This window comes from Oncorhynchus kisutch, linkage group LG29 (genome assembly GCF_002021735.2).
Source record: "Oncorhynchus kisutch isolate 150728-3 linkage group LG29, Okis_V2, whole genome shotgun sequence".
Taxonomy (NCBI): domain Eukaryota; kingdom Metazoa; phylum Chordata; class Actinopteri; order Salmoniformes; family Salmonidae; genus Oncorhynchus; species Oncorhynchus kisutch.
In genome coordinates this window covers 27,440,722-27,466,922 of record NC_034202.2, presented here as the reverse complement: position 1 = coordinate 27,466,922, position 26,201 = coordinate 27,440,722, and positions in this window count along the sequence as shown.

The window sequence follows — 26,201 nt, the reverse complement described above, 5'->3', positions numbered from 1 at the left end:
ATACGGCTCATCCCCTGTTCCTTTCCATACGGCTCATCCCCTGTTCCTCTCCATACGGCTCATCCCCTGTTCATCTCCACACGGCTCATCCCCTGTTCCTCTCCATATGGCTCATCCCCTGTTCTGTACCATATGGCTCATCCCCTGTTCTGTCCCATACGGCTCATCCCCTGTTCCTCTCCATATGGCTCATCCCCTGTTCCTTTCCATACGGCTCAACCCCTGTTCTGTCCCATACGGCTCATCCCCTGTTCCTCTCCATACGGCTCATCCCCTGTACCTCTCCATACGGCTCATCCCCTGTTCCTCTCCATACGGCTCATCCCCTGTTCCTCTCCATACGGCTCATCCCCTGTTCCTCTCCATACGGCTCATCCCCTGTTCCTCTCCATACGGCTCATCCCCTGTTCCTCTCCATATGGCTCATCCCCTGTTCTGTACTATACGGCTCATCCCCTGTTCTGTCCCATACGGCTCATCCCCTGTTCCTCTCCATACGGCTCATCCCCTGTTCCTCTCCATACGGCTCATCCCCTGTTCATCTCCACACGGCTCATCCCCTGTTCCTCTCCATATGGCTCATCCCCTGTTCTGTACCATACGGCTCATCCCCTGTTCTGTCCCATACGGCTCATCCCCTGTTCCTCTCCATATGGCTCATCCCCTGTTCTGTACCATACGGCTCATCCCCTGTTCCTCTCCATATGGCTCATCCCCTGTTCTGTACCATACGGCTCATCCCCTGTTCTGTCCCATACGGCTCATCCCCTGTTCCTCTCCATACGGCTCATCCCCTGTTCTGTACCATACGGCTCATCCCCTGTTCTGTCCCATACGGCTCATCCCCTGTTCTGTCCCATACGGCTCATCCCCTATTCCTCTCCATACGGCTCATCCCCTGTTCTGTACCATACGGCTCATCCCCTGTTCTGTCCCATACGGCTCATCCCCTGTTCCTCTCCATACGGATCATCCCCTGTTCTGTCCCATACCGCTCATCCCCTGTTCTGTCCCATACGGCTCATCCCCTATTCCTCTCCATACGGCTCATCCCCTGTTCTGTACCATACGGCTCATCCCCTGTTCTGTCCCATACGGCTCATCCCCTGTTCCTCTCCATACGGCTCATCCCCTGTTCATCTCCACACGGCTCATCCCCTGTTCCTCTCCATATGGCTCATCCCCTGTTCTGTACCATACGGCTCATCCCCTGTTCTGTCCCATACGGCTCATCCCCTGTTCCTCTCCATATGGCTCATCCCCTGTTCTGTACCATACGGCTCATCCCCTGTTCCTCTCCATACGGCTCATCCCCTGTTCCTCTCCATACGGCTCATCCCCTGTTCCTCTCCATACGGCTCATCCATGTTCTGTCCCATACGGCTCATCCCCTGTTCCTCTCCATACGGCTCATCCCCTGTTCTGTACCATACGGCTCATCCACTGTTCTGTCCCATACGGCTCATCCCCTGTTCCTCTCCATACGGATCATCCCCTGTTCTGTCCCATACGGCTCATCCCCTGTTCCTCTCCATACGGCTCATCCCCTGTTCTGTACCATACGGCTCATCCACGGTTCTGTCCCATACGGCTCATCCCCTGTTCCTCTCCATACGGATCATCCCCTGTTCTGTCCCATACGGCTCATCCCCTGTTCCTCTCCATACGGATCATCCCCTGTTCCTTTCCATACGGCTCATCCCCTGTTCTGTCCCATACGGCTCATCCCCTGTTCCTCTCCATACGGCTCATCCCCTGTTCCTCTCCATACGGCTCATCCCCTGTTCCTCTCCATACGGCTCATCCCCTGTTCCTCTCCATACGGCTCATCCCCTGTTCCTCTCCATACGGCTCATCCCCTGTTCCTCTCCATATGGCTCATCCCCTGTTCTGTACCATATGGCTCATCCCCTGTTCTGTACCATACGGCTCATCCCCTGTTCTGTCCCATACGGCTCATCCCCTGTTCCTTTCCATACGGCTCATCCCCTGTTCCTCTCCATACGGCTCATCCCCTGTTCATCTCCACACGGCTCATCCCCTGTTCCTCTCCATATGGCTCATCCCCTGTTCTGTACCATATGGCTCATCCCCTGTTCTGTACCATACGGCTCATCCCCTGTTCTGTCCCATACGGCTCATCCCCTGTTCCTCTCCATATGGCTCATCCCCTGTTCCTTTCCATACGGCTCAACCCCTGTTCTGTCCCATACGGCTCATCCCCTGTTCCTCTCCATACGGCTCATCCCCTGTACCTCTCCATACGGCTCATCCCCTGTTCCTCTCCATACGGCTCATCCCCTGTTCCTCTCCATACGGCTCATCCCCTGTTCCTCTCCATACGGCTCATCCCCTGTTCCTCTCCATACGGCTCATCCCCTGTTCCTCTCCATACGGCTCATCCCCTGTTCCTCTCCATATGGCTCATCCCCTGTTCTGTACTATACGGCTCATCCCCTGTTCTGTCCCATACGGCTCATCCCCTGTTCCTCTCCATACGGCTCATCCCCTGTTCCTCTCCATACGGCTCATCCCCTGTTCATCTCCACACGGCTCATCCCCTGTTCCTCTCCATATGGCTCATCCCCTGTTCTGTACCATACGGCTCATCCCCTGTTCTGTCCCATACGGCTCATCCCCTGTTCCTCTCCATATGGCTCATCCCCTGTTCTGTACCATACGGCTCATCCCCTGTTCCTCTCCATATGGCTCATCCCCTGTTCTGTACCATACGGCTCATCCCCTGTTCTGTCCCATACGGCTCATCCCCTGTTCCTCTCCATACGGCTCATCCCCTGTTCTGTACCATACGGCTCATCCCCTGTTCTGTCCCATACGGCTCATCCCCTGTTCTGTCCCATACGGCTCATCCCCTATTCCTCTCCATACGGCTCATCCCCTGTTCTGTACCATACGGCTCATCCCCTGTTCTGTCCCATACGGCTCATCCCCTGTTCCTCTCCATACGGATCATCCCCTGTTCTGTCCCATACCGCTCATCCCCTGTTCATCTCCACACGGCTCATCCCCTGTCCTCTCCATATGGCTCATCCCCTGTTCCTTTCCATACGGCTCATCCCCTGTTCTGTCCCATACGGCTCATCCCCTGTTCCTCTCCATACGGCTCATCCCCTGTATCTCTCCATACGGCTCATCCCCTGTTCCTCTCCATATGGCTCATCCCCTGTTCCTCTCCATACGGCTCATCCCCTGTTCCTCTCCATACGGCTCATCCCCTGTTCCTCTCCATATGGCTCATCCCCTGTTCTGTACCATATGGCTCATCCCCTGTTCTGTCCCATACGGCTCATCCCCTGTTCTGTCCCATACGGCTCATCCCCTGTTCCTCTCCATACGGCTCATCCCCTGTTCCTCTCCATACGGCTCATCCCCTGTTCCTCTCCATACGGCTCATCCCCTGTTCTGTACCACACGGCTCATCCCCTGTTCTGTCCCATACGGCTCATCCCCTGTTCCTCTCCATACGGATCATCCTCTGTTCTGTCCCATACCGCTCATCCCCTGTTCATCTCCACACGGCTCATCCCCTGTTCCTCTCCATATGGCTCATCCCCTGTTCCTTTCCATACGGCTCATCCCCTGTTCTGTCCCATACGGCTCATCCCCTGTTCCTCTCCATACGGCTCATCCCCTGTACCTCTCCACACGGCTCATCCCCTGTTCCTCTCCATACGGCTCATCCCCTGTTCCTCTCCATACGGCTCATCCCCTGTTCCTCTCCATACGGCTCATCCCCTGTTCCTCTCCATACGGCTCATCCCCTGTTCCTCTCCATACGGCTCATCCCCTGTTCCTCTCCATACGGCTCATCCCCTGTTCCTTTCCATACGGCTCATCCCCTGTTCTGTCCCATACGGCTCATCCCCTGTTCCTCTCCATACGGCTCATCCCCTGTATCTCTCCATACGGCTCATCCCCTGTTCCTCTCCATATGGCTCATCCCCTGTTCCTCTCCATACGGCTCATCCCCTGTTCCTCTCCATACGGCTCATCCCCTGTTCCTCTCCATATGGCTCATCCCCTGTTCTGTACCATATGGCTCATCCCCTGTTCTGTACCATACGGCTCATCCCCTGTTCTGTCCCATACGGCTCATCCCCTGTTCCTCTCCATACGGCTCATCCCCTGTTCCTCTCCATACGGCTCATCCCCTGTTCTGTACCACACGGCTCATCCCCTGTTCTGTCCCATGCGGCTCATCCCCTGTTCCTCTCCATACGGATCATCCCCTGTTCTGTCCCATACCGCTCATCCCCTGTTCATCTCCACACGGCTCATCCCCTGTTCCTCTCCATATGGCTCATCCCCTGTTCCTTTCCATACGGCTCATCCCCTGTTCTGTCCCATACGGCTCATCCCCTGTTCCTCTCCATACGGCTCATCCCCTGTACCTCTCCACACGGCTCATCCCCTGTTCCTCTCCATACGGCTCATCCCCTGTTCCTCTCCATATGGCTCATCCCCTGTTCCTCTCCATACGGCTCATCCCCTGTTCCTCTCCATACGGCTCATCCCCTGTTCCTCTCCATACGGCTCATCCCCTGTTCCTCTCCATACGGCTCATCCCCTGTTCCTCTCCATATGGCTCATCCCCTGTTCTGTACCATATGGCTCATCCCCTGTTCTGTACCATACGGCTCATCCCCTGTTCCTCTCCATACGGCTCATCCCCTGTTCCTCTCCATACGGCTCATCCCCTGTTCATCTCCACACGGCTCATCCCCTGTTCCTCTCCATATGGCTCATCCCCTGTTCTGTACCATATGGCTCATCCCCTGTTCTGTACCATACGGCTCATCCCCTGTTCTGTCCCATATGGCTCATCCCCTGTTCCTCTACATACGGCTCATCCCCTGTTCTGTACCATACGGCTCATCCCCTGTTCTGTCCCATACGGCTCATCCCCTGTTCCTCTCCATACGGATCATCCCCTGTTCTGTCCCATACCGCTCATCCCCTGTTCATCTCCACACGGCTCATCCCCTGTTCCTCTCCATATGGCTCATCCCCTGTTCCTTTCCATACGGCTCATCCCCTGTTCTGTCCCATACGGCTCATCCCCTGTTCCTCTCCATACGGCTCATCCCCTGTACCTCTCCATACGGCTCATCCCCTGTTCCTCTCCATATGGCTCATCCCCTGTTCCTCTCCATACGGCTCATCCCCTGTTCCTCTCCATACGGCTCATCCCCTGTTCCTCTCCATACGGCTCATCCCCTGTTCCTCTCCATACGGCTCATCCCCTGTTCCTCTCCATACGGCTCATCCCCTGTTCCTCTCCATACGGCTCATCCCCTGTTCCTCTCCATACGGCTCATCCCCTGTTCCTCTCCATATGGCTCATCCCCTGTTCCTCTCCATACGGCTCATCCCCTGTTCTGTCCCATACCGCTCATCCCCTGTTCATCTCCACACGGCTCATCCCCTGTTCCTCTCCATATGGCTCATCCCCTGTTCCTCTCCATATGGCTCATCCCCTGTTCTGTACCATACGGCTCATCCCCTGTTCCGTCCCATACGGCTCATCCCCTGTTCCTCTCCATATGGCTCATCCCCTGTTCCTCTCCATACGGATCATCCCCTGTTCTGTCCCATACCGCTCATCCCCTGTTCATCTCCACACGGCTCATCCCCTGTTCCTCTCCATATGGCTCATCCCCTGTTCCTTTCCATACGGCTCATCCCCTGTTCTGTCCCATACGGCTCATCCCCTGTTCCTCTCCATACGGCTCATCCCCTGTTCCTTTCCATACGGCTCATCCCCTGTTCCTCTTGATACTGCACATCCCCTGTTCCTCTCCATACGGCTCATCCCCTGTTCCTCTCCATATGGCTCATCCCCTGTTCCTCTCCATACGGCTCATCCCCTGTTCCTCTCCATATGGCTCATCCCCTGTTCCTCTCCATACGGCTCATCCCCTGTTCCTCTCCATACGGCTCATCCCCTGTTCCTCTCCATATGGCTCATCCCCTGTCCTCTCCATACAGTCAAAGGGCACACACATACATTTCAATTCAGATATCCAGTGTGGCTTAGCGCTATTCCTGCCATGTCTGCACTTTAGCTCCTTGTGTTGTTTTGCATTACATTCTATTTTATGCTCTATCACATTTGTATAGATTTTTGGTCTGCGTCCAAGAACAACAAAACATCAGAGCTGATTTGAGAGATCATTACAGTAGTCCTGACATGCAGCTGTCTACCATGAAGACTTCAAATCCATTGTGAAAAAACTAACCAGTTCAATGAAAGCTCCCTAATGCTGTTTGTTGTGACTGGTTTGGAATTTGATTAAATAATCCTACCGGCTGGAGAATGGGAATTGACATGCTAGCATTAGGTACGCTAATTTGAGTGCCAGTCTTCAATATGAATATGAAAAACATGGAATAATGGTTTAGAACACGCTGAAAGAAATCTGATCAATCCAATTCCCTAAAGTGTCTGCATAAAGAGCATATATCCATAGAATTTTCATCCCTCTTCGTGACACAAGTTTGGTTTTCCAGCTGAAATCCATCTTTGAATATCACTCAGAAAGAAGACAGGGAAAACCGTGTGTAATTTCTGCTCATTAGTTAGTAGGGAGAAGATTAAATTAATTTCTGTGTCTTGACACAGTGTGGAAATGGAATATTACATGACTGTGTGACAAAACGGAATTAAATATTCACTCTCTTTTTAATTAGCTGTTGGATGGTCCTGTGGAATGACAGTGTGGACCCAGGCAGATACAAAGGGAGATTGGCCCTGCTCTCCCTCTATCCCCTGCTCTCTTCCAACATGGGATACACTGACTTTGCTTCCTTAAATTTGTCCACTTGATTAAAAAGGAGTGATCTCACTTCGGCCTCAGCCAGAAGGACATTATAATAACATCCAGGGGATTCATATAAAAGGATTACAGGGATCCATTACTTAGATCTGAAGTTTGGTAATAGGCTTTAGGATTGTCTGGCAGACTTCATCAGGTCTACGTGTGTAGGTGCTGTACTTCTCTCTGTCTGCCTGTCTGACTGTGACAAACTACCTGTCTATCAAACTACCTGTCTGTCTGACTGTCTGTCAGATGACCTGTCTGTCTGTCTGTCTGCCTGTCTGTCAAACTACCCGTCTGTCTGTCTGTCTGTCTGTCTGTCTGTCTGTCTGTCTGTCTCTGTCTGTCTGTCTGTCTAACTAATTGTCTGACTGTCTGTCTAACTAGCTGTCTGTCTAACTACCTGTTTGTCTGACTCTCTGTCTGACTGTATGTCTAACTACCTGTCTAACTACCTGTCTGTCAAGCTACCTGTCTGTCGAACTACCTGTCTATCTGTCAGTCTTTCTAACTACCTGTCTGTCTGTCAAACTACCTGTCTGTCTGTCAAACTACCTGTCTGTCTGAGTCTCTGTCTAACTAATTGTCTGACTGTTTGTCTAAGTACCTGTCTGTCAAACTACCCATCTGTCTGACTGTCTGTCAAACGACCTGTCTGTCTGACTGCCTGTCTAACTACCGGTCTGTCTGTCTGACTGCCTGTCTGTCTGTCAAACTACCTGTCTGTCTGACTGTCTGTATAACTACCTGTCTGTCAAGCTACCTGTCTAACTACCTATCTGTCTAACTACCTGTCTGTCGACCTACCTGTCTGTCGACCTACCTGTCTATCTGTCTGTCAGTCTTTCTAACTACCTGTCTGTCTGTCAAACTACATGGCTGTCTGACTGTCTGTCAAACTACCTGTCTGTCTGACTGTCTGTCTAACTACCTGTCTGTCAAGCTACCTGTCTAACTACCTGTCTGTCTAACTACTGAAGTTTATTTAGTGCTTTATCCAGGTAGCCGGAGAGTAGAGCATTGCAGTAGTCTAACCTAGAAGTAACAAAAGCATGGATTAATTTTTCTGCATCATTTTTGGACAGAAAGTTTCAGATTTTTGCAATGTTATGTAGATGGAAAAAAAAGCGGTCCTTGAAACAGTCTTGACATGGTCGTCAAAAGAGAGATCAGGGTCCAGAGTAACGCCGCGGTCCTTCACAGTTTTATTTGAGACGACTGTACAACCATCAAGATTAATTGTCAGATTCAACAGAATATCTTTGTTTCTTGGGACCTAGAACAAGCATCTCTGTTTTGTCTGAGTTTAAAAGTAAAAATATTGTAGCCATCCACTTCCTTATGTCTGAAACACAGTCTTCTAGCGAGGGCAATTTTGGGGCTTCACCATGTTTAATTGAAATGTACAGCTGTGTGTCATCCGCATAGCAGTGAAAGTTAACATTATGTTTTCGAATGACATCCCCAAGAGGTAAAATATATAGTGAAAACAATAGTGGTCCTAAAACGGAACCTTGAGGAACACCGAAATTTACAGTTGATTTGTCAGAGGACAAACCATTCACAGAGACAAACTGATATCTTTCCGACAGATAAGATCTAAACCAGGCCAGAATTGTCCGTGTAGACCAATTTGGGTTTCCAATCTCTCCAAAAGAATGTGGTGATCGATGGTATCAAAAGCAACACTAAGGTCTAGGAGCATGAGGACAGATGCAGAGCCTCGGTCTGAGGCCATTAAAAGGCAATTTACCACCTTCACAAGTGCAGTCTCAGTGCTATGATGGGGTCTAAAACCAGACTGAAGCATTTCGTATACATTGTTTGTCTTCAGGAAGGCAGTGAGTTGCTGCACAACAGCTTTTTCTAACATTTTTGAGAGGAATGGAAGATCCGATACTTTATTATATTTTCTGGTTCAAGGTTTGGCTTTTTGAAGAGAGGCTGTATTACTGCCACTTTTAGTGAGTTTGGTACACATCCGGTGGATAGAGAGCCGTTTATTATGTTCAACATAGGAGGGCCAAGCACAGGAAGCAGCTCTTTCAGAAGTGTAGTCGGAATAGGGTCCAGTATGTAGCTTGAAGGTTTAGAGGCCATGATTATTTTCATCATTTTGTCAAGAGATATAGTACTAAAACACTTGAGTGTCTCTCTTGATCCTAGGTCCTGGCAGAGTTGTGCAGACTCAGGACAACTGAGCTTTGGAGGAATACGCAGATTTAATTTTCCGTAATTTTCTTTCTAATAATCATGATCTTTTCCTCAAAGAAGTTCATGAATTTATTACTGCTGAAGTGAAAGCCATCCTCTCTTGGGGAATGATGCTTTTTAGTTAGCTTTGCGACAGTATCAAAAATACATTTCGGATTGTTCTTATTTTCCTCAATTAAGTTGGAAAAATAGGATGATCGAGCAGCAGTAAGGGCTCTTCGATACTGCACGGTACTGTCTTTCCAAGCTAGTCGGAAGACATCCAGTCTGGTGTGGCGCCATTTCCGTTCCAATTTTCTTGAAGCTTGCTTCAGAGCTCGGGTATTTTCTGTATACCAGGGAGCTAGTTTCTTATGACAAATGTTTATAGTTTTTAGGGGTGCAACTGCATCTAGGGTATTGCGCAAGGTTAAATTGAGTTCCTCGGTTAGGTGGTTAACTGATTTTTGTCCTCTGACGTCCTTGGGTAGGCAGAGGGAGTCTGGAAGGGCATCAAGGAATCTTTGTGTTGTCTGAGAATGTATAGCACGACTTTTGATGCTCCTTGGTTGGGGTCTGAGCAGATTATTTGTTGCGATTGCAAACGTAATAAAATGGTTGTCCGATAGTCCAGGATTATGAGGAAAAACATTAAGATCCACAACATTTATTCCATGGGACAAAACTAGGTCCAGAGTATGACTGTGACAGTGAGTAGGTCCAGAGACATGTTGGACAAAACCCACTGAGTCGATGATGGCTCCGAAAGCATTTTGGAGTGGTTCTGTGGACTTTTCCATGTGAATATTAAAGTCACCAAAAATGTGAATATTATCTGCTATGACTACAAGGTCCGATAGGAATTCAGGGAACTCAGTGAGGAACGCTGTATATGGCCCAGGAGGCCTGTAAACAGTAGCTATAAAAAGTGATTGAGTAGGCTGCATATATTTCATGACTAGAAGCTCAAAAGACGAAAACGTCGGGTTTTTTGTTGTAAATTGACATTTGCTATCGTAAATGTTAGCAACACCTCCGCCTTTGCGGGATGCATGGGGGATATGGTCACTAGTGTAACCAGGAGGTGAGGCCTCATTTAACACAGTAAATTCATCAGGCTTAAGCCATGTTTCAGTCAGGCCAATCACATCAAGATTATGATCAGTGATTAGTTCATTGACTATAATTAAGGCTAACAGCCTGCTGCCTGGCCTGCACCCTATCTACCTGTGGAGCTAGAGGAGTTAGAGCCACGTCTATGTTTGGTGGATAAGATGAGAGCACCCCTCCAGCTAGGATGGAGTCCGTCACTCCTCAGCAGGCCAGGCTTGGTCCTGTTTATGGGTGAGTCCCAGAAAGAGGGCCAATTATCTACAAATTCTATCTTTTGGGAGGGGCAGAAAACAGTTTTCAACCAGCGATTGAGTTGTGAGACTCTGCTGTAGCGCTCATCACTCCCCCTAACTGGGAGGGAGCCAGAGACAAATATTCGATGCCGACAAATCTTTTTAGCTGCTTTACACGCTGAAGCTATGTTGCGCTTGGTGACCTCTGACTGTTTCATACTAACATCATTGGTGCTGACGTGGATAACAATATCTCTTTACTCTCTACACTCGCTAGTTTTAGCTTTAGCCAGCACCATCTTCAGATTAGCCTTAACGTCGGTAGTCCTGCCCCCTGGTAAACAGTGTATGATCGCTGGATGATTCGTTTTAAGTCTAATACTGCGGGTAATGGAGTCGCCAATGACTAGGGTTTTCAATTTGTCAGAGCTAATGGTGGGAATCTTCGGCGTAGAGACCAGAGAAGCCTCAGACTCCGACTTGCTGCTTAATGGGGAAAACTGGTTGAAGTTTCTGTCGGCTGAATGAGCGACTCCGGTTGAGCATTCCTACAGCATTTCCCTCCAGAATCCATGAGAAAGTTGTCCAGCTGCGGGGACTGTGCGAGGGGATTTATACTAACTTACTATCTGTACTTACTGGTGGCACAGACGCTGTTTCATCCTTACTACTGAAATTACCCTTGCCTAGCGATTGCGTCTGAAGCTGGGCTTGCAGCACAGCTATCCTCGCCATAAGGCGATCATTCTCCTGTATATTATGAGTACAGTGACTGCAATTAGAAGGCATCATGTTAATGTTACTACTTGGCTTCGGCTGTTGGAGGTCTTGACGAACCACGTCCAGATAAAGCGTCCGGAGTAAAAAGTTTAATGAAAGTTGAGTGAAGGAAAAACTAAAAATATAAACGGTAATTAAAAAGTAAAAGCCGTAAAGTTGTCAGGTAGCAAAGTAAGGTTTTCCTGTCTGTCAAACTACCTGTCTGTCTGTCTGACTGTCTGTCAAACTACCGGTCTGTCTGACTGTCTGTCTAACTACCGACCTGCCTGCCTGCCTGCCTGTCTGTCTGACTACCTGGTCTGTCTGTCTGCCTGCCTGTGTGATTGTATGTCTCTGTCTGACTACCTGGTCTGTCTGACTGTCTGTCAAACTACCTGTCTGTCTGACTGTCTGTCTAACTACCGGTCTGTCTGACTGTCTGTCTACCTGTCTGTCTGTCTGACTGTCTGTCAAACTACCGGTCTGTCTGACTGTCTGTCTAACTACCGGCCTGCCTGCCTGCCTGTCTGTCTGACTACCTGGTCTGTCTGTCTGCCTGCCTGTATGTCTCTGTCTGTCTGTCTAACTACCAGGTCTGTCTGTCTGTCTGTCTGCCTGCCTGCCTGTCTGTCTGTCTGTCTGTCTGTCTGTCTGTCTGTCTGTCTGTCTGTCTGTCTGTCTGTCTGTCTGTCTGTCTGTCTGTCTGTCTGTCTGTCTGTCTGTCTGTCTGTCTGTCTGTCTGTCTGTCTGTCTGTCTGTCTGTCTAACTACCTGGTCTGTCTGACTGTCTGTCTATCTACCTGTCTCTCTAACTACCTGTCTGTCTGTCTGTCTAACTGCCTGCCTGCCTGTCTAACTGCCTGCCTGCCTGTCTATCTGTCTGCCTGACTGTCTAAATACCTGTCTGTCAGTCTGTCTAACTAGCTGTCTGTCTGCAGAACTACTTGTCTTGTCTGTCGAACTACTGTACCTGTCTGTCTGTCTCTGTCTCTCTCTGTCTCTGTCTGTCTGTGTACTATAGATCTCCCTGGTCACTGTGCCTCCCATGGAGCCTGGCGGTCCAGTGGTGCGCCTCAGAGCTCTGCTCTTCCACCATGACCTGTATGCCAGGCACCTGTGAGTCCAGCTGCACCTCGCCACCCACCGCCCAGGACAGTGGATAAGACGGAGAGTGGGGGTGAGGGGGTGGGATTGGTATTAGACAGAGCCATTTACATAGAGGACCGTTGTTTTAGAAATGTAATTCCATGATGCTTAGACGAGGCAGTGTTTCTGGCAGACCAGGTGACATCAGGGTTGTAAGGCAGACTAGAATTAATGGAAAAAATAAGACAGAAAACCAAGATTGAGGGAAGTAGGTCGTGTGAGTGAATGATAGTGTTCCTGAACCTTCCATCTCCTGTGTGTGTGTGTAGGGTTTTGGGTCAAACAATATATCCCCATTTTCCATTTGAATTGTGGCGACAGTGGCGACAGTGATGATGATGATTATATCGCTAACTGTATAGTTATTTATGAGTGTTATTGTTTTTAGCAATCCTGGTATTATTTCCCAGTCAGTCATCATACTTAGATAGATGAGCAATGGTGACGTTTGTCCATTGGCCATCTCCATGGGGTTGGGGGGAGGGGACTCCTCAGAACTCCTCCACTCCCTCACTCTGAGGAATTTGTGCGTGTGGTGTGTGTGTGTGTGTGTGTGTGATGGATAGCTGGAGCGTCCCTTAAGTAATGTAGTTCTACCTGAGTGGATCAGTTGCAATCATGAGATGATGATGAGCTTGACAGGCGTGCAATACACACACACACACACACACCCAAAAGTAGAGGGACATATTTTATATAACTAATCTGCATTGAACAATGCTTGCAGAGTTTACAGTTTATAGATTATCCATTTATACTGATGAATATATACCAGACCAATTTCATCTCCAAGATGACGTAGCAGTGCAGATGTGTTTTTGTTCGTCCTCTTGTGTACTTTTGTATTTTTCATAATTTTTTGTATATATTTCAAGTTTATTTTCAATCTCTTTTCCATTTTAAATGAAATATACCTTCCGGTAACTTGCCTCACCCAACGTGTTACGGAACCGCTATTTTTTTTAGACCTTGTAGCCAGAACTCCATCGGAAGCTAGCCATCAGGAGCTAACCAGCTAATTAGCTACTAGCTATTTATTAATTGTTAGCCACTGCTAGTGGCCTTTTCCTTCTGCACAGACACCAACCCTTTTTTTAGCCTGGATAATACTTGCCGGCCTTCCACTATCGGACTGTTTCTCCACTACAACGCTGTATTCCTGCCGTAAACCCTGGACCATTACACCTGATCTTCACAGCTAGCTAGCTGCCACTGAGTGACCCAGCCCTGCAGCTAGCCCTGAGCCAGGCCCACCTCCCGGCCTACTCAGTGTTCACCCGGACTCCACCCAAACACGGATAGAATACACTACTCCACCAGTTCCTTGCCGTAAGCTCTGGACACTGGCACCTCCTCATGCCTTACCTCCTCATGCCATTTGCACACACTGTATATAGACTTTCTTTTTTATATTGTGTTATTGAATGTACGCTTGTTTATTCCATGTGTAACTCTGTGTTGTTGTTTGTGTAGCACTGCTTTGCTTTATCTTGGCCAGGTCGCAGTTGTAAATGAGAACTTGTTCTCAACTAGCCTACCTGGCTAAATAAAGGTGAAATATATACTGTATATTTAAAAAAAGAAATCTGAGTGTCTTCCTCAATGGCACCTTGGCTTCCTAGGATTTGAACTAGCAACCCTATGAGAACAATGGTGTTGTGCCATTTCAAATAGAACAGGTAGCTATAGCTACCTACAGCAATAGCTGTCTTAACAGTAAAGAGTTCTCTCCCTGAGTACTTTAAAACGTAAAAGCCTGTAGACAACACATATGCACCAGATACTCCATCTCCTTCGGTCATTTTCCACAGAATAAGCATCAAGTGTCTCAGTCGACAGCCCTGTACAACAGAGTAGTGTATGTCCTCCCGACAGAGTAGTGTCTGTCCTCCCGACAGAGTAGTGTCTGTCCTCCCGACAGAGCAGTGTCTGTCCTCCCGACAGAGCAGTGTCTGTCCTCCCGACAGAGTAGTGTCTGTCCTCCCGACAGAGTAGTGTCTGTCCTTCTGATAGAATAGTGTCTGTCCTCCCAATAGAGTAGTGTCTGTCCCCCCAACAGAGTAGTGTCTGTTCTCTAGACAGAGTAGTGTCTGTCCTCCCGACAGAGTAGTGTCTGTCCTCCAGACAGAGTAGTGTCTATCCTCCAGACAGAGTAGTGTCTGTCCTCTTGATAGAGTAGAGTCTGTCCTCTTGATAGAGTAGAGTCTGTCCTCCCGATAGAGTAGTGTCTGTCTTCCCGATAGAGTAGTGTCTGTCTTCCAGACAGAGTAGTGTCTGTCCTCCCAATAGAGTGGTGTCTGTCCTCCAGACAGAGTAGTGTCTGTCCTCCCGATAGGGTAGTGTCTGTCCTCTAGACAGAGCAGTGTCTGTCCTCCCGATAGAGTAGTTAGTGTCTGTCCTCCCGACAGAGTTGTCTGTCCTCCTAATAAAGTAGTGTCTGTCCTCTAGACAGAGTAGTATCTGTCCTCTAGACAGAGTAGTGTCTGTCCTCATAATAGAGTAGTTTCTGTCCTCCTAATAGAGTAGTGTCTGTCCTCTAGACAGAGCAATGTCTGTCCTCCCGATAGAGTAGTTAGTGTCTGTCCTCCCGATAGAGTAGTTAGTGTCTGTCCTCCCGACAGAGTTGTCTGTCCTCCTAATAAAGTAGTGTCTGTCCTCCAGACAGAGTAGTGTCTGTCCTCCAGACAGAGTAGTGTCTGTCCTCCAGACAGAGTAGTGTCTGTCCTCCTAATAGAGTAGTGTCTGTCCTCCTAATAGAGTAGTGTCTGTCCTCCAGACAGAGTAGTGTCTGTCCTCCTAATAGAGTAGTTTCTGTCCTCCTAATAGAGTAGTTTCTGTCTTCCAGACAGAGTAGTGTCTTTTCCTCCAGACATAGTAGTGTCTGTCCTCTAGACAGAGTAGTGTCTGTCCTCCTAATAGAGTAGTTTCTGTCCTCCTAATAGAGTAGTGTCTGTCCTCCAGACAGAGTAGTGTCTGTCCTCCCGACAGAGTAGTGTCCCAGTGTGAGGAGAGTGTGACACGTCCTCTGAGCTGCATCTTGGAGCACTGACGTTCCCTATGTCCATGGACACTATGGCAATGACACACCGCGTATCCCACTGGGGAGGACCTGTATCTGCCACGCCCCCCCTCCCAGGCCAGCACGGGACAGTTAGGAGCTATCGGGTTCCCTTTCAATCTTCAAACCTGCCACCATTAACATGGTGTTCAGAGTACTGCCCTCCAGGAGGAGAGCTGAACCCCCTCTGAGGTCCAACATGCATCCAGAGCCCAGCTCCGTCCAACCCACCCTCTCTGGCCACCTTGTATGGAATAGTCCCTGCCATGCTGCAGAGGAGAAACTGAATCCCTACATCGGCAGTGTGTTATGGAACAGGTTGTTAGGAAACTGACTACGGAGGGTAATTACACAATGTTCCATATCTTTAGGGAAGGTTCATCTCACTCTCTACAAGACAGATGGAAAATGGGCTGATGTCGTCATGGAGAACATTTGCTAATGAGGAGACGATGGTATTCTGCTTGGCTAATAATACAGGGTGGTATGTGTGTGTACCTGACGTGTTCCTCCTGCTCTGCCTCTGCCCAAGAAGAGTGTGTCCTGTGGTATCCAGGCTGTTCTACACACCAGCTAGTCCTGGAGAGGAACCCACGGAAGATACACTAGGAAACTCTCATCTGACACCCCTTTTCACTGTCAAATATCTAACCTTACCTCTCTCTTGATTGATTTCCATATCCTCACCTTCACTGTCAATACTTGATACAAAATAATGTGCGTTTCTAAGTACCTCATAATATAATTTCTTAAAGAAGAGAGATCTGGCTGGTTTGTAGTTGGGTGAGGCGGCACTGACATTTATCAGGGTTGCATGGAGACATTATCAGTAATAACAATGATTGATATTGATGGCTGCGTGCCAGACTGGCATCAGGCTGTTGTCCCATTGATTCCCATTACCTTCTGTCAGGCTCTGCTTGGTTCCTTGATAGTAAGTTAGCACATGACCTCAGATGAAACCTCCTTATTACAAGAAATGATGGAAATACTGTTTCAACATGTCTCTGTGGAGATGTTTTTATAGACCTAACTATATCCTTCGGGGTTCATTCCTTGTTGTGAAGATGCATTGTTTTGGTCAACGTTGTCATTTTGTCCCCCTAGGTTTTGGAGCAGTTTAATTTCACCTACAGAACAGAGCAGAGCAGAAGGGTGAAGGTCCACATGTCACATCCATACAAGGAATTTGGTTCCAATGAGACACAATATTTCCTTAGCAAGAAATTCTATGGAAATCCATAACGTTTGATTAGCTCCAGGTCCTCAATTAGCCTGCACTCAAAATGTATGTTTCCATCACCTCATGGGGAACACATTTGCTTCTAGAAACCATAACTTTTGCCATATTGAATGTGTTTTGCTATTTTGGATATTCAACTTTTAATGTCTACATGCAGCTATATCTAATATATTGGAGTAGTCAGTTGTTTTACTGAGGCAGGGATCTGTTTGTCAGGTTAAGGCTTTTCTCAAGCCAGAGGCAGCTCCATTCTGACCCAAACCAACACAGAGGTCCACAATCGCCTGTTGAAGCAGTTTTACTACTGTTCCTTTCCAGCTGTGAGACGTCATCATGAAAGTGACAGACGTGATTGAGATCCCTTTCATTTTCTCCTCTTTCTCTTTACCCCACCACATCTCTTTTCCTGTCTTGTCTCTCTCCATCTTTATCTGACATATCTCTCTCTTTCACCCCGTGTGTGTGTGTGTGTGTGTGTGTGTGTGTGTGTGTGTGTGTGTGTGTGTGTGTGTGTGTGTGTGTGTGTGTGTGTGTGTGTGTGTGTGTGTGTGTGTGTTGGTAGACAAGGTGGTCAGGTAGTAGGCCAGTGTAGTGTGGGGCCGTGCTCTGTGACGCCACCCTTTTCATCACAGGAAGGAGGTAGTAGTATTTTAATTAAAATGTCAGGACAAATACTGTGAGAGTTATTGAGGATGAATCACTAGATAAGGAGAGCAGTGGGCCAGAACAGGTCAAAGAGACAAAGTCACCTGGCTGACTGGCTGAAGGCTCTTCATTCATCCACTGGGTAGGAGATGTGGTGGGGGATTGGAAAGGGACGGGGGGTGGGGCTCAGCAGAGGCTCTGGGGGGGTTGAGGGTGCTGGGCGTTAGGGGCTGGAGCAGTCAGTAAAAGGTCCACATATACACTACCGGTCAAAAGTTTTAGAACACCTACTCAAGGGTTTTTCTTGATTTTTACTATTTTCTATATTGAAGAATAATAGTGAAGTCATTGAAACAATGGAAAAACACATATGGAATCATGTTGTAACCAAAAAAGTGTTAAACAAATCAAAATATATTTTATATTTGAGATTCTTCAAATAGCCACCCTTTGCCTTGATGACATCTTTGCACACTTTTGGCATTCTCTCAACCGGATTCCCAAACCATCTCAACTGGGTTGAAGTCAGGGATTGTGGAGACAAGGTCATCTGATGCAGCACTCCATCACTCTCCTTCTTGGTCAAATAGCCCTTACACAGCCTGGAGGTGTGTTGGGTCATTGTCCTGTTGAAAAATAAATGATAGTCCCACTAAGCCCAAACCAGATGTGATGGTGTATCGCTGCAGAATGCTGTGGTAGCCATGGTGGTTAAGTGTGCCTTGAATTCTAAATAAATCACTGACAGTGTCACCAGCAAAGCACCCCCACACCATCACACCTCCTCCTCCATGCTTCATGGTGGGAAATACACATGCTGAGATCATCCGTTCACCTACTCTGCCTCTCACAAAGGCATGGCGGTTGGAACCAAAAATCTCAAATTTGGACTCCAGACCATCGGTCTAATGTCCATTGCTTGTGTTTCTTGGCCTAAGCAAGTCTTGTATTATTATTAGTGTCCTTTAGTAGTGGTTTCTTTGCAGAAATTCGACCATATAGGCCTGATTCACACTGTCTCCTCTTAACAGTTGATGTTGAGATGTGTCTGTTACTTTGTGAACTCTGAAGCATTTATTTGGGCTGCAGTTTCTGAGGCTGGTAACTCTAATGAACTTATCTTCTGCAGCAGAGGGAACTCTGGGTCTTCCATTCCTGTGGCGGTCCTCATGAGAGCCAGTTTCATCATAGTGCTTGATGGTTTTTGCGACTGCACTTGAAGAAACCTTAAAAGTTCTTGAACTGTTCCGTATTGACTGACCTTCATGTCTTCATGTCATTTCTCTTTGCTTATTTGAGCTGTTCTTGGCATAATATGGACTATTACCAAATAGGGCTATCCTCTTTATACCACCCCTACCTTGTCACAACACAACTGATCAAATCAAATCAAATCAAATTTATTTATATAGCCCTTCGTACATCAGCTGATATCTCAAAGTGCTGTACAGAAACCCAGCCTAAAACCCCAAACAGCAAGCAATGCAGGTGGAGAAGCACGGTGGCTAGGAAAAACTCCCTAGAAAGGCCAATACCTAGGAAGAAACCTAGAGAGGAACCAGGCTATGTGGGGTGGCCAGTCCTCTTCTGGCTGTGCCGGGTGGAGATTATAACAGAACATGGTCAAGATGTTCAATGTTCATAAATGACCAGCATGGTCGAATAATAATAAGGCAGAACAGTTGAAACTAGAGCAGCAGCACAGTCAGGTGGAAGTTGAAACTGGAGCAGCAGCATGGCCAGGTAGACTGGGGACAGCAAGGAGTCATCATGTCAGGTAGTCCTGGGGCATGGTCCTAGGGCTCAGGTCAGTTGAAACTGGAACAGCAGCATGATTGGCTCAAACGCATTAAGAAGGAAAGAAATTCCACAAATTAACTTTTAATAAGGCACACCTGTTACTTGAAAGGCATTCCAGGTGACTACCTCATAAAGCTGGTTGAGAGAATGCCAAGAGTGAGTGCGATTTGTTACTGTTTCAACTCCTGATTGCCACTTTAAGAATGATTGCCAGAAGAGAGTGTTGGTGTGTAGATGTGTGTTGTGGTGTAGGGTGGCAGGCCGCACAGGCAGAGAGCTGGCTGATATTTGGAGATGTGGAGCAAGAAGAAACAGATCAATGCTAATCTGATTTTTCTCACATCTGTGATGGGGCTGCGCATGTGTGTGTGAGTGAAAAACTAGACAATGATGTCTAACAAGGTGTGTATTTGGTGTCAGGTGTGTGTATCTGGTCTGGAGTGTGTCAGTGTGTATCTGGTCAGGAGTATGTTAGTGTCTATCTGGTCAGATGTGTGTGGGTGTGTATTTGGTCAGGTGTGTGTTGGTGTGTATCTGGTCAGGAGTGTGTATCTGGTCAGGAGTGTGTATCTGGTCAGGTGTGTGTTGGTGTGTATCTGGTCAGGAGTGTGTATCTGGTCAGGTGTGTATCTGGTCAGGTGTGTGTATCTGGTCAGGTGTGTGTATCTGGTCAGGTGTGTGTATCTGGTCAGGTGTGTGTATTTGGTCAGGTGTGTGTTGGTGTGTATCTGGTCAGGTGTGTGTTGGTGTGTATCTGGTCAGGTGTGTGTATCTGGTCAGGTGTGTGTTGGTGTGTATCTGGTCAGGTGTGTGTGGGTGTGTTTCTGGTCAGGTGTGTGTGGGTGTGTATCTGGTCAGGTGTGTGTTGGTGTGTCTCTGGTCAGGTGTGTGTTGGTGTGTCTCTGGTCAGGTGTGTGTATCTGGTCAGGTGTGTGTTGGTGTGTATATGGTCAGGTGTGTGTTGGTGTATCTCTGGTCAGGTGTGTGTTGGTGTGTATCTGGTCAGGTGTGTGTTGGTGTGTATCTGGTCAGGTGTGTGTTGGTGTGTATCTGGTCAGGTGTGTGTTGGTGTATCTCTGGTCAGGTGTGTGTTGGTGTGTCTCTGGTCAGGTGTGTGTTGGTGTGTCTCTGGTCAGGTGTGTGTTGGTGTATCTCTGGACAGGTGTGTGTTGGTGTGTATCTGGTCAGGTGTGTGTTGGTGTGTCTCTGGACAGGTGTGTGTTGGTGTGTCTCTGGTCAGGTGTGTGTTGGTGTGTCTCTGGTCAGGTGTGTGTTGGTGTATCTCTGGTCAGGTGTGTGTTGGTGTATCTCTGGTCAGGTGTGTGTTGGTGTGTCTCTGGACAGGTGTGTGTTGGTGTGTCTCTGGTCAGGTGTGTGTTGGTGTGTCTGGTCAGGTGTGTGTTGGTGTGTCTCTGGTCAGGTGTGTGTTGGTGTGTATCTGGTCAGGTGTGTGTTGGTGTGTCTCTGGTCAGGTGTGTGGTGGTGTGTCTCTGGTCAGGTGTGTGTTGGTGTGTCTCTGGTCAGGTGTGTGTTGGTGTATCTCTGGTCAGGTGTGTGTTGGTGTGTCTCTGGTCAGGTGTGTGTTGGTGTGTCTCTGGTCAGGTGTGTGTTGGTGTGTCTCTGGTCAGGTGTGTGTTGGTGTGTCTCTGGTCAGGTGTGTGTTGGTGTGTCTCTGGTCAGGTGTGTGTTGGTGTGTCTCTGGTCAGGTGTGTGTTGGTGTGTCTCTGGTCAGGTGTGTGTTGCTGTATCTCTGGACAGGTGTGTGTTGGTGTGTATCTGGTCAGGTGTGTGTTGGTGTGTATCTGGTCAGGTGTGTGTTGGTGTGTCTCTGGTCAGGTGTGTGTTGGTGTGTCTCTGGTCAGGTGTGTGTTGGTGTGTCTCTGGTCAGGTGTGTGTTGGTGTGTATCTGGTCAGGTGTGTGTTGGTGTGTATCTGGTCAGGTGTGTGTATCTGGTCAGGTGTGTGTTGGTGTGTCTCTGGTCAGGTGTGTGTTGGTGTGTCTCTGGTCAGGTGTGTGTTGGTGTGTCTCTGGTCAGGTGTGTGTTGGTGTATCTCTGGTCAGGTGTGTGTTGGTGTATCTCTGGTCAGGTGTGTGTTGGTGTGTATCTGGTCAGGTGTGTGTTGGTGTGTCTCTGGTCAGGTGTGTGTTGGTGTGTCTCTGGTCAGGTGTGTGTTGGTGTGTCTCTGGTCAGGTGTGTGTTGGTGTGTATCTGGTCAGGTGTGTGTTGGTGTGTATCTGGTCAGGTGTGTGTTGGTGTGTATCTGGTCAGGTGTGTGTATCTGGTCAGGTGTGTGTTGGTGTGTCTCTGGACAGGTGTGTGTTGGTGTGTCTCTGGTCAGGTGTGTGTTGGTGTGTCTCTGGTCAGGTGTGTGTTGGTGTGTCTCTGGTCAGGTGTGTGTTGGTGTGTCTCTGGTCAGGTGTGTGTTGGTGTATCTCTGGACAGGTGTGTGTTGGTGTGTATCTGGTCAGGTGTGTGTTGGTGTGTATCTGGTCAGGTGTGTGTTGGTGTGTCTCTGGTCAGGTGTGTGTTGGTGTGTCTCTGGTCAGGTGTGTGTTGGTGTGTCTCTGGTCAGGTGTGTGTTGGTGTGTCTCTGGTCAGGTGTGTGTTGGTGTGTCTCTGGTCAGGTGTGTGTTGGTGTGTATCTGGTCAGGTGTGTGTTGGTGTGTCTCTGGTCAGGTGTGTGTTGGTGTGTCTCTGGTCAGGTGTGTGTTGGTGTGTCTCTGGTCAGGTGTGTGTTGGTGTGTATCTGGTCAGGTGTGTGTTGGTGTGTCTCTGGTCAGGTGTGTGTTGGTGTGTCTCTGGTCAGGAGTGTGTTAGTGTCTATCTGGTCAGATGTGTGTGGGTGTGTATTTGGTCAGGTGTGTGTTGGTGTGTATCTGGTCAGGAGTGTGTATCTGGTCAGGAGTGTGTATCTGGTCAGGTGTGTGTTGGTGTGTATCTGGTCAGGAGTGTGTATCTGGTCAGGAGTGTGTATCTGGTCAGGTGTGTATCTGGTCAGGTGTGTGTATCTGGTCAGGTGTGTGTATCTGGTCAGGTGTGTGTATTTGGTCAGGTGTGTGTTGGTGTGTATCTGGTCAGGTGTGTGTTGGTGTGTATCTGGTCAGGTGTGTGTATCTGGTCAGGTGTGTGTTGGTGTGTATCTGGTCAGGTGTGTGTGGGTGTGTTTCTGGTCAGGTGTGTGTGGGTGTGTATCTGGTCAGGTGTGTGTTGGTGTGTCTCTGGTCAGGTGTGTGTTGGTGTGTCTCTGGTCAGGTGTGTGTATCTGGTCAGGTGTGTGTTGGTGTGTATATGGTCAGGTGTGTGTTGGTGTATCTCTGGTCAGGTGTGTGTTGGTGTGTATCTGGTCAGGTGTGTGTTGGTGTGTATCTGGTCAGGTGTGTGTTGGTGTGTATCTGGTCAGGTGTGTGTTGGTGTATCTCTGGTCAGGTGTGTGTTGGTGTGTCTCTGGTCAGGTGTGTGTTGGTGTGTCTCTGGTCAGGTGTGTGTTGGTGTATCTCTGGACAGGTGTGTGTTGGTGTGTCTCTGGACAGGTGTGTGTTGGTGTGTCTCTGGACAGGTGTGTGTTGGTGTGTCTCTGGTCAGGTGTGTGTTGGTGTGTCTCTGGTCAGGTGTGTGTTGGTGTGTCTCTGGTCAGGTGTGTGTTGGTGTATCTCTGGTCAGGTGTGTGTTGGTGTATCTCTGGTCAGGTGTGTGTTGGTGTGTCTCTGGACAGGTGTGTGTTGGTGTGTCTCTGGTCAGGTGTGTGTTGGTGTGTCTGGTCAGGTGTGTGTTGGTGTGTCTCTGGTCAGGTGTGTGTTGGTGTGTATCTGGTCAGGTGTGTGTTGGTGTGTCTCTGGTCAGGTGTGTGGTGGTGTGTCTCTGGTCAGGTGTGTGTTGGTGTGTCTCTGGTCAGGTGTGTGTTGGTGTATCTCTGGTCAGGTGTGTGTTGGTGTGTCTCTGGTCAGGTGTGTGTTGGTGTGTCTCTGGTCAGGTGTGTGTTGGTGTGTCTCTGGTCAGGTGTGTGTTGGTGTGTCTCTGGTCAGGTGTGTGTTGGTGTGTCTCTGGTCAGGTGTGTGTTGGTGTGTCTCTGGTCAGGTGTGTGTTGGTGTGTCTCTGGTCAGGTGTGTGTTGCTGTATCTCTGGACAGGTGTGTGTTGGTGTGTGTTGGTGTGTATCTGGTCAGGTGTGTGTTGGTGTGTCTCTGGTCAGGTGTGTGTTGGTGTGTCTCTGGTCAGGTGTGTGTTGGTGTGTCTCTGGTCAGGTGTGTGTTGGTGTGTATCTGGTCAGGTGTGTGTTGGTGTGTATCTGGTCAGGTGTGTGTATCTGGTCAGGTGTGTGTTGGTGTGTCTCTGGTCAGGTGAGTGTTGGTGTGTCTCTGGTCAGGTGTGTGTTGGTGTGTCTCTGGTCAGGTGTGTGTTGGTGTATCTCTGGTCAGGTGTGTGTTGGTGTATCTCTGGTCAGGTGTGTGTTGGTGTGTATCTGGTCAGGTGTGTGTTGGTGTGTCTCTGGTCAGGTGTGTGTTGGTGTGTCTCTGGTCAGGTGTGTGTTGGTGTGTCTCTGGTCAGGTGTGTGTTGGTGTGTATCTGGTCAGGTGTGTGTTGGTGTGTATCTGGTCAGGTGTGTGTTGGTGTGTATCTGGTCAGGTGTGTGTATCTGGTCAGGTGTGTGTTGGTGTGTCTCTGGACAGGTGTGTGTTGGTGTGTCTCTGGTCAGGTGTGTGTTGGTGTGTCTCTGGTCAGGTGTGTGTTGGTGTGTCTCTGGTCAGGTGTGTGTTGGTGTGTCTCTGGTCAGGTGTGTGTTGGTGTATCTCTGGACAGGTGTGTGTTGGTGTGTATCTGGTCAGGTGTGTGTTGGTGTGTATCTGGTCAGGTGTGTGTTGGTGTGTCTCTGGTCAGGTGTGTGTTGGTGTGTCTCTGGTCAGGTGTGTGTTGGTGTGTCTCTGGTCAGGTGTGTGTTGGTGTGTCTCTGGTCAGGTGTGTGTTGGTGTGTCTCTGGTCAGGTGTGTGTTGGTGTGTATCTGGTCAGGTGTGTGTTGGTGTGTCTCTGGTCAGGTGTGTGTTGGTGTGTCTCTGGTCAGGTGTGTGTTGGTGTGTCTCTGGTCAGGTGTGTGTTGGTGTGTCTCTGGTCAGGTGTGTGTTGGTGTATCTCTGATCAGGTGTGTGTTGGTGTATCTCTGGTCAGGTGTGTGTTGGTGTGTATCTGGTCAGGTGTGTGTTGGTGTGTCTCTGGTCAGGTGTGTGTTGGTGTGTCTCTGGTCAGGTGTGTGTTGGTGTGTCTCTGGTCAGGTGTGTGTTGGTGTGTCTCTGGTCAGGTGTGTGTTGGTGTGTATCTGGTCAGGTGTGTGTTGGTGTGTATCTGGTCAGGTGTGTGTTGGTGTGTATCTGGTCAGGTGTGTGTATCTGGTCAGGTGTGTGTTGGTGTGTATCTGGTCAGGTGTGTGTTGGTGTGTCTCTGGTCAGGTGTGTGTTGGTGTGTCTCTGGTCAGGTGTGTGTTGGTGTGTCTCTGGTCAGGTGTGTGTTGGTGTGTCTCTGGTCAGGTGTGTATCTGGTCAGGTGTGTGTTGGTGTGTATCTGGTCAGGTGTGTGTTGGTGTGTATCTGGTCAGGTGTGTGTTGGTGTGTATCTGGTCAGGTGTGTGTTGGTGTGTATCTGGTCAGGTGTGTGTATCTGGTCAGGTGTGTGTTGGTGTGTCTCTGGTCAGGTGTGTGTTGGTGTGTCTCTGGTCAGGTGTGTGTTGGTGTGTCTCTGGTCAGGTGTGTGTTGGTGTGTCTCTGGTCAGGTGTGTGTTGGTGTGTCTCTGGTCAGGTGTGTGTTGGTGTGTCTCTGGTCAGGTGTGTGTTGGTGTGTATCTGGTCAGGTGTGTGTTGGTGTGTCTCTGGTCAGGTGTTTGTTGGTGTGTCTCTGGTCAGGTGTGTGCATGTGTATGCGTGGACAGACAGAGGGGTGTAGAGGACAGTGTATTTTGAGGTTGGGAGATCTTTTGAAGCGACATCACGTTGATGGTATAACACCTCTGCTACTCTCCCATTGAACTAAATCACTCCGCTACCCACGACAGGAAAAGAACACCTATTATAATTGTTTGACATTTTGGTAATGACCAAACTGACATTTCAGACTGACACCTGTTTCTCTCTCTTTCTTTGGGTACCTTTTTTTGATCCCGAGCTTTTTAAAGGGTAATGATATAGACAGCTCCAAATCATCCTCTCTTGTTTTGTTTGACCGTTTTAAGTCTCACTCACGGACCGATCAAAGAGTGTCAAGAAACACTTTCCGTGTGCCATGGTCGGCAAACCAAAAGTCACCCCATTTACAGAAATCATAGTTCCTTGTGTTGAAAGGAGTCTGTGAAGTTCCTTTTCTCTCCTCCCACACTGACTAAAATATACTTACAAAACTAAATTGACACAATTATGGTATTTTTACATGAAATATGAATTGCATTAATGATTAAATTGTTTTATTTTTTAAATAAATTTGCAAAAGATTCTAAAAATCTGTTGTAGCTTTGTCATTTTAGGGTATTGTGTGTAGATTGCTGAGGATTTGTATTTATTCAATCCATTTTAGAATAAGTCTGTGATGTAACAAAATGTTGAAAAATTCAAGGGGTCTGAATACTTTCCGAAGGAACTTTAAATATACATCCAGTGTCTGTGTTCTTTTTCCCATCTTAATCTTTTCTTTTTATTGGCCAGTCTGAGATATGGCTTTTTCTTTGCAACTCTGCCTAGAAGGCCAGCATCCCGGAGTCGCCTCTTCACTGTTGATGTTGAGACTGGTGTTGTGTGGGTACTATTTAATGAAGCTGCCATTTGAGGACTTGTGAGGCATCTGTTTCTCAAACTAGACATTCTATTGTACTTGTCCTCTTGCTCAGTTGTGCACCGGGGCCTCCCACTCCTCTTTCTATTCTGGTTAGAGACAGTTGGTGCTGTTCTGTGAAGGGAGTAGTACACAGCGTTGTACGAGATCTTCAGTTTCTTGCCAATTTCTTGAATGGCCTTCATTTCTCAGAACAAGAATAGACTGACGAGTTTCAGAAGAAAGTTATTTGTTTCTGGCCATTTTGAGAATGTAATCGAACCCACAAATACTGATGCTCCAGATCTCAACTATTCTAGAGAAGGACAGTTTTATTGCTTCTTTAATCAGAAAACAACAGTTTTCAGCTGTGTTAACATAATT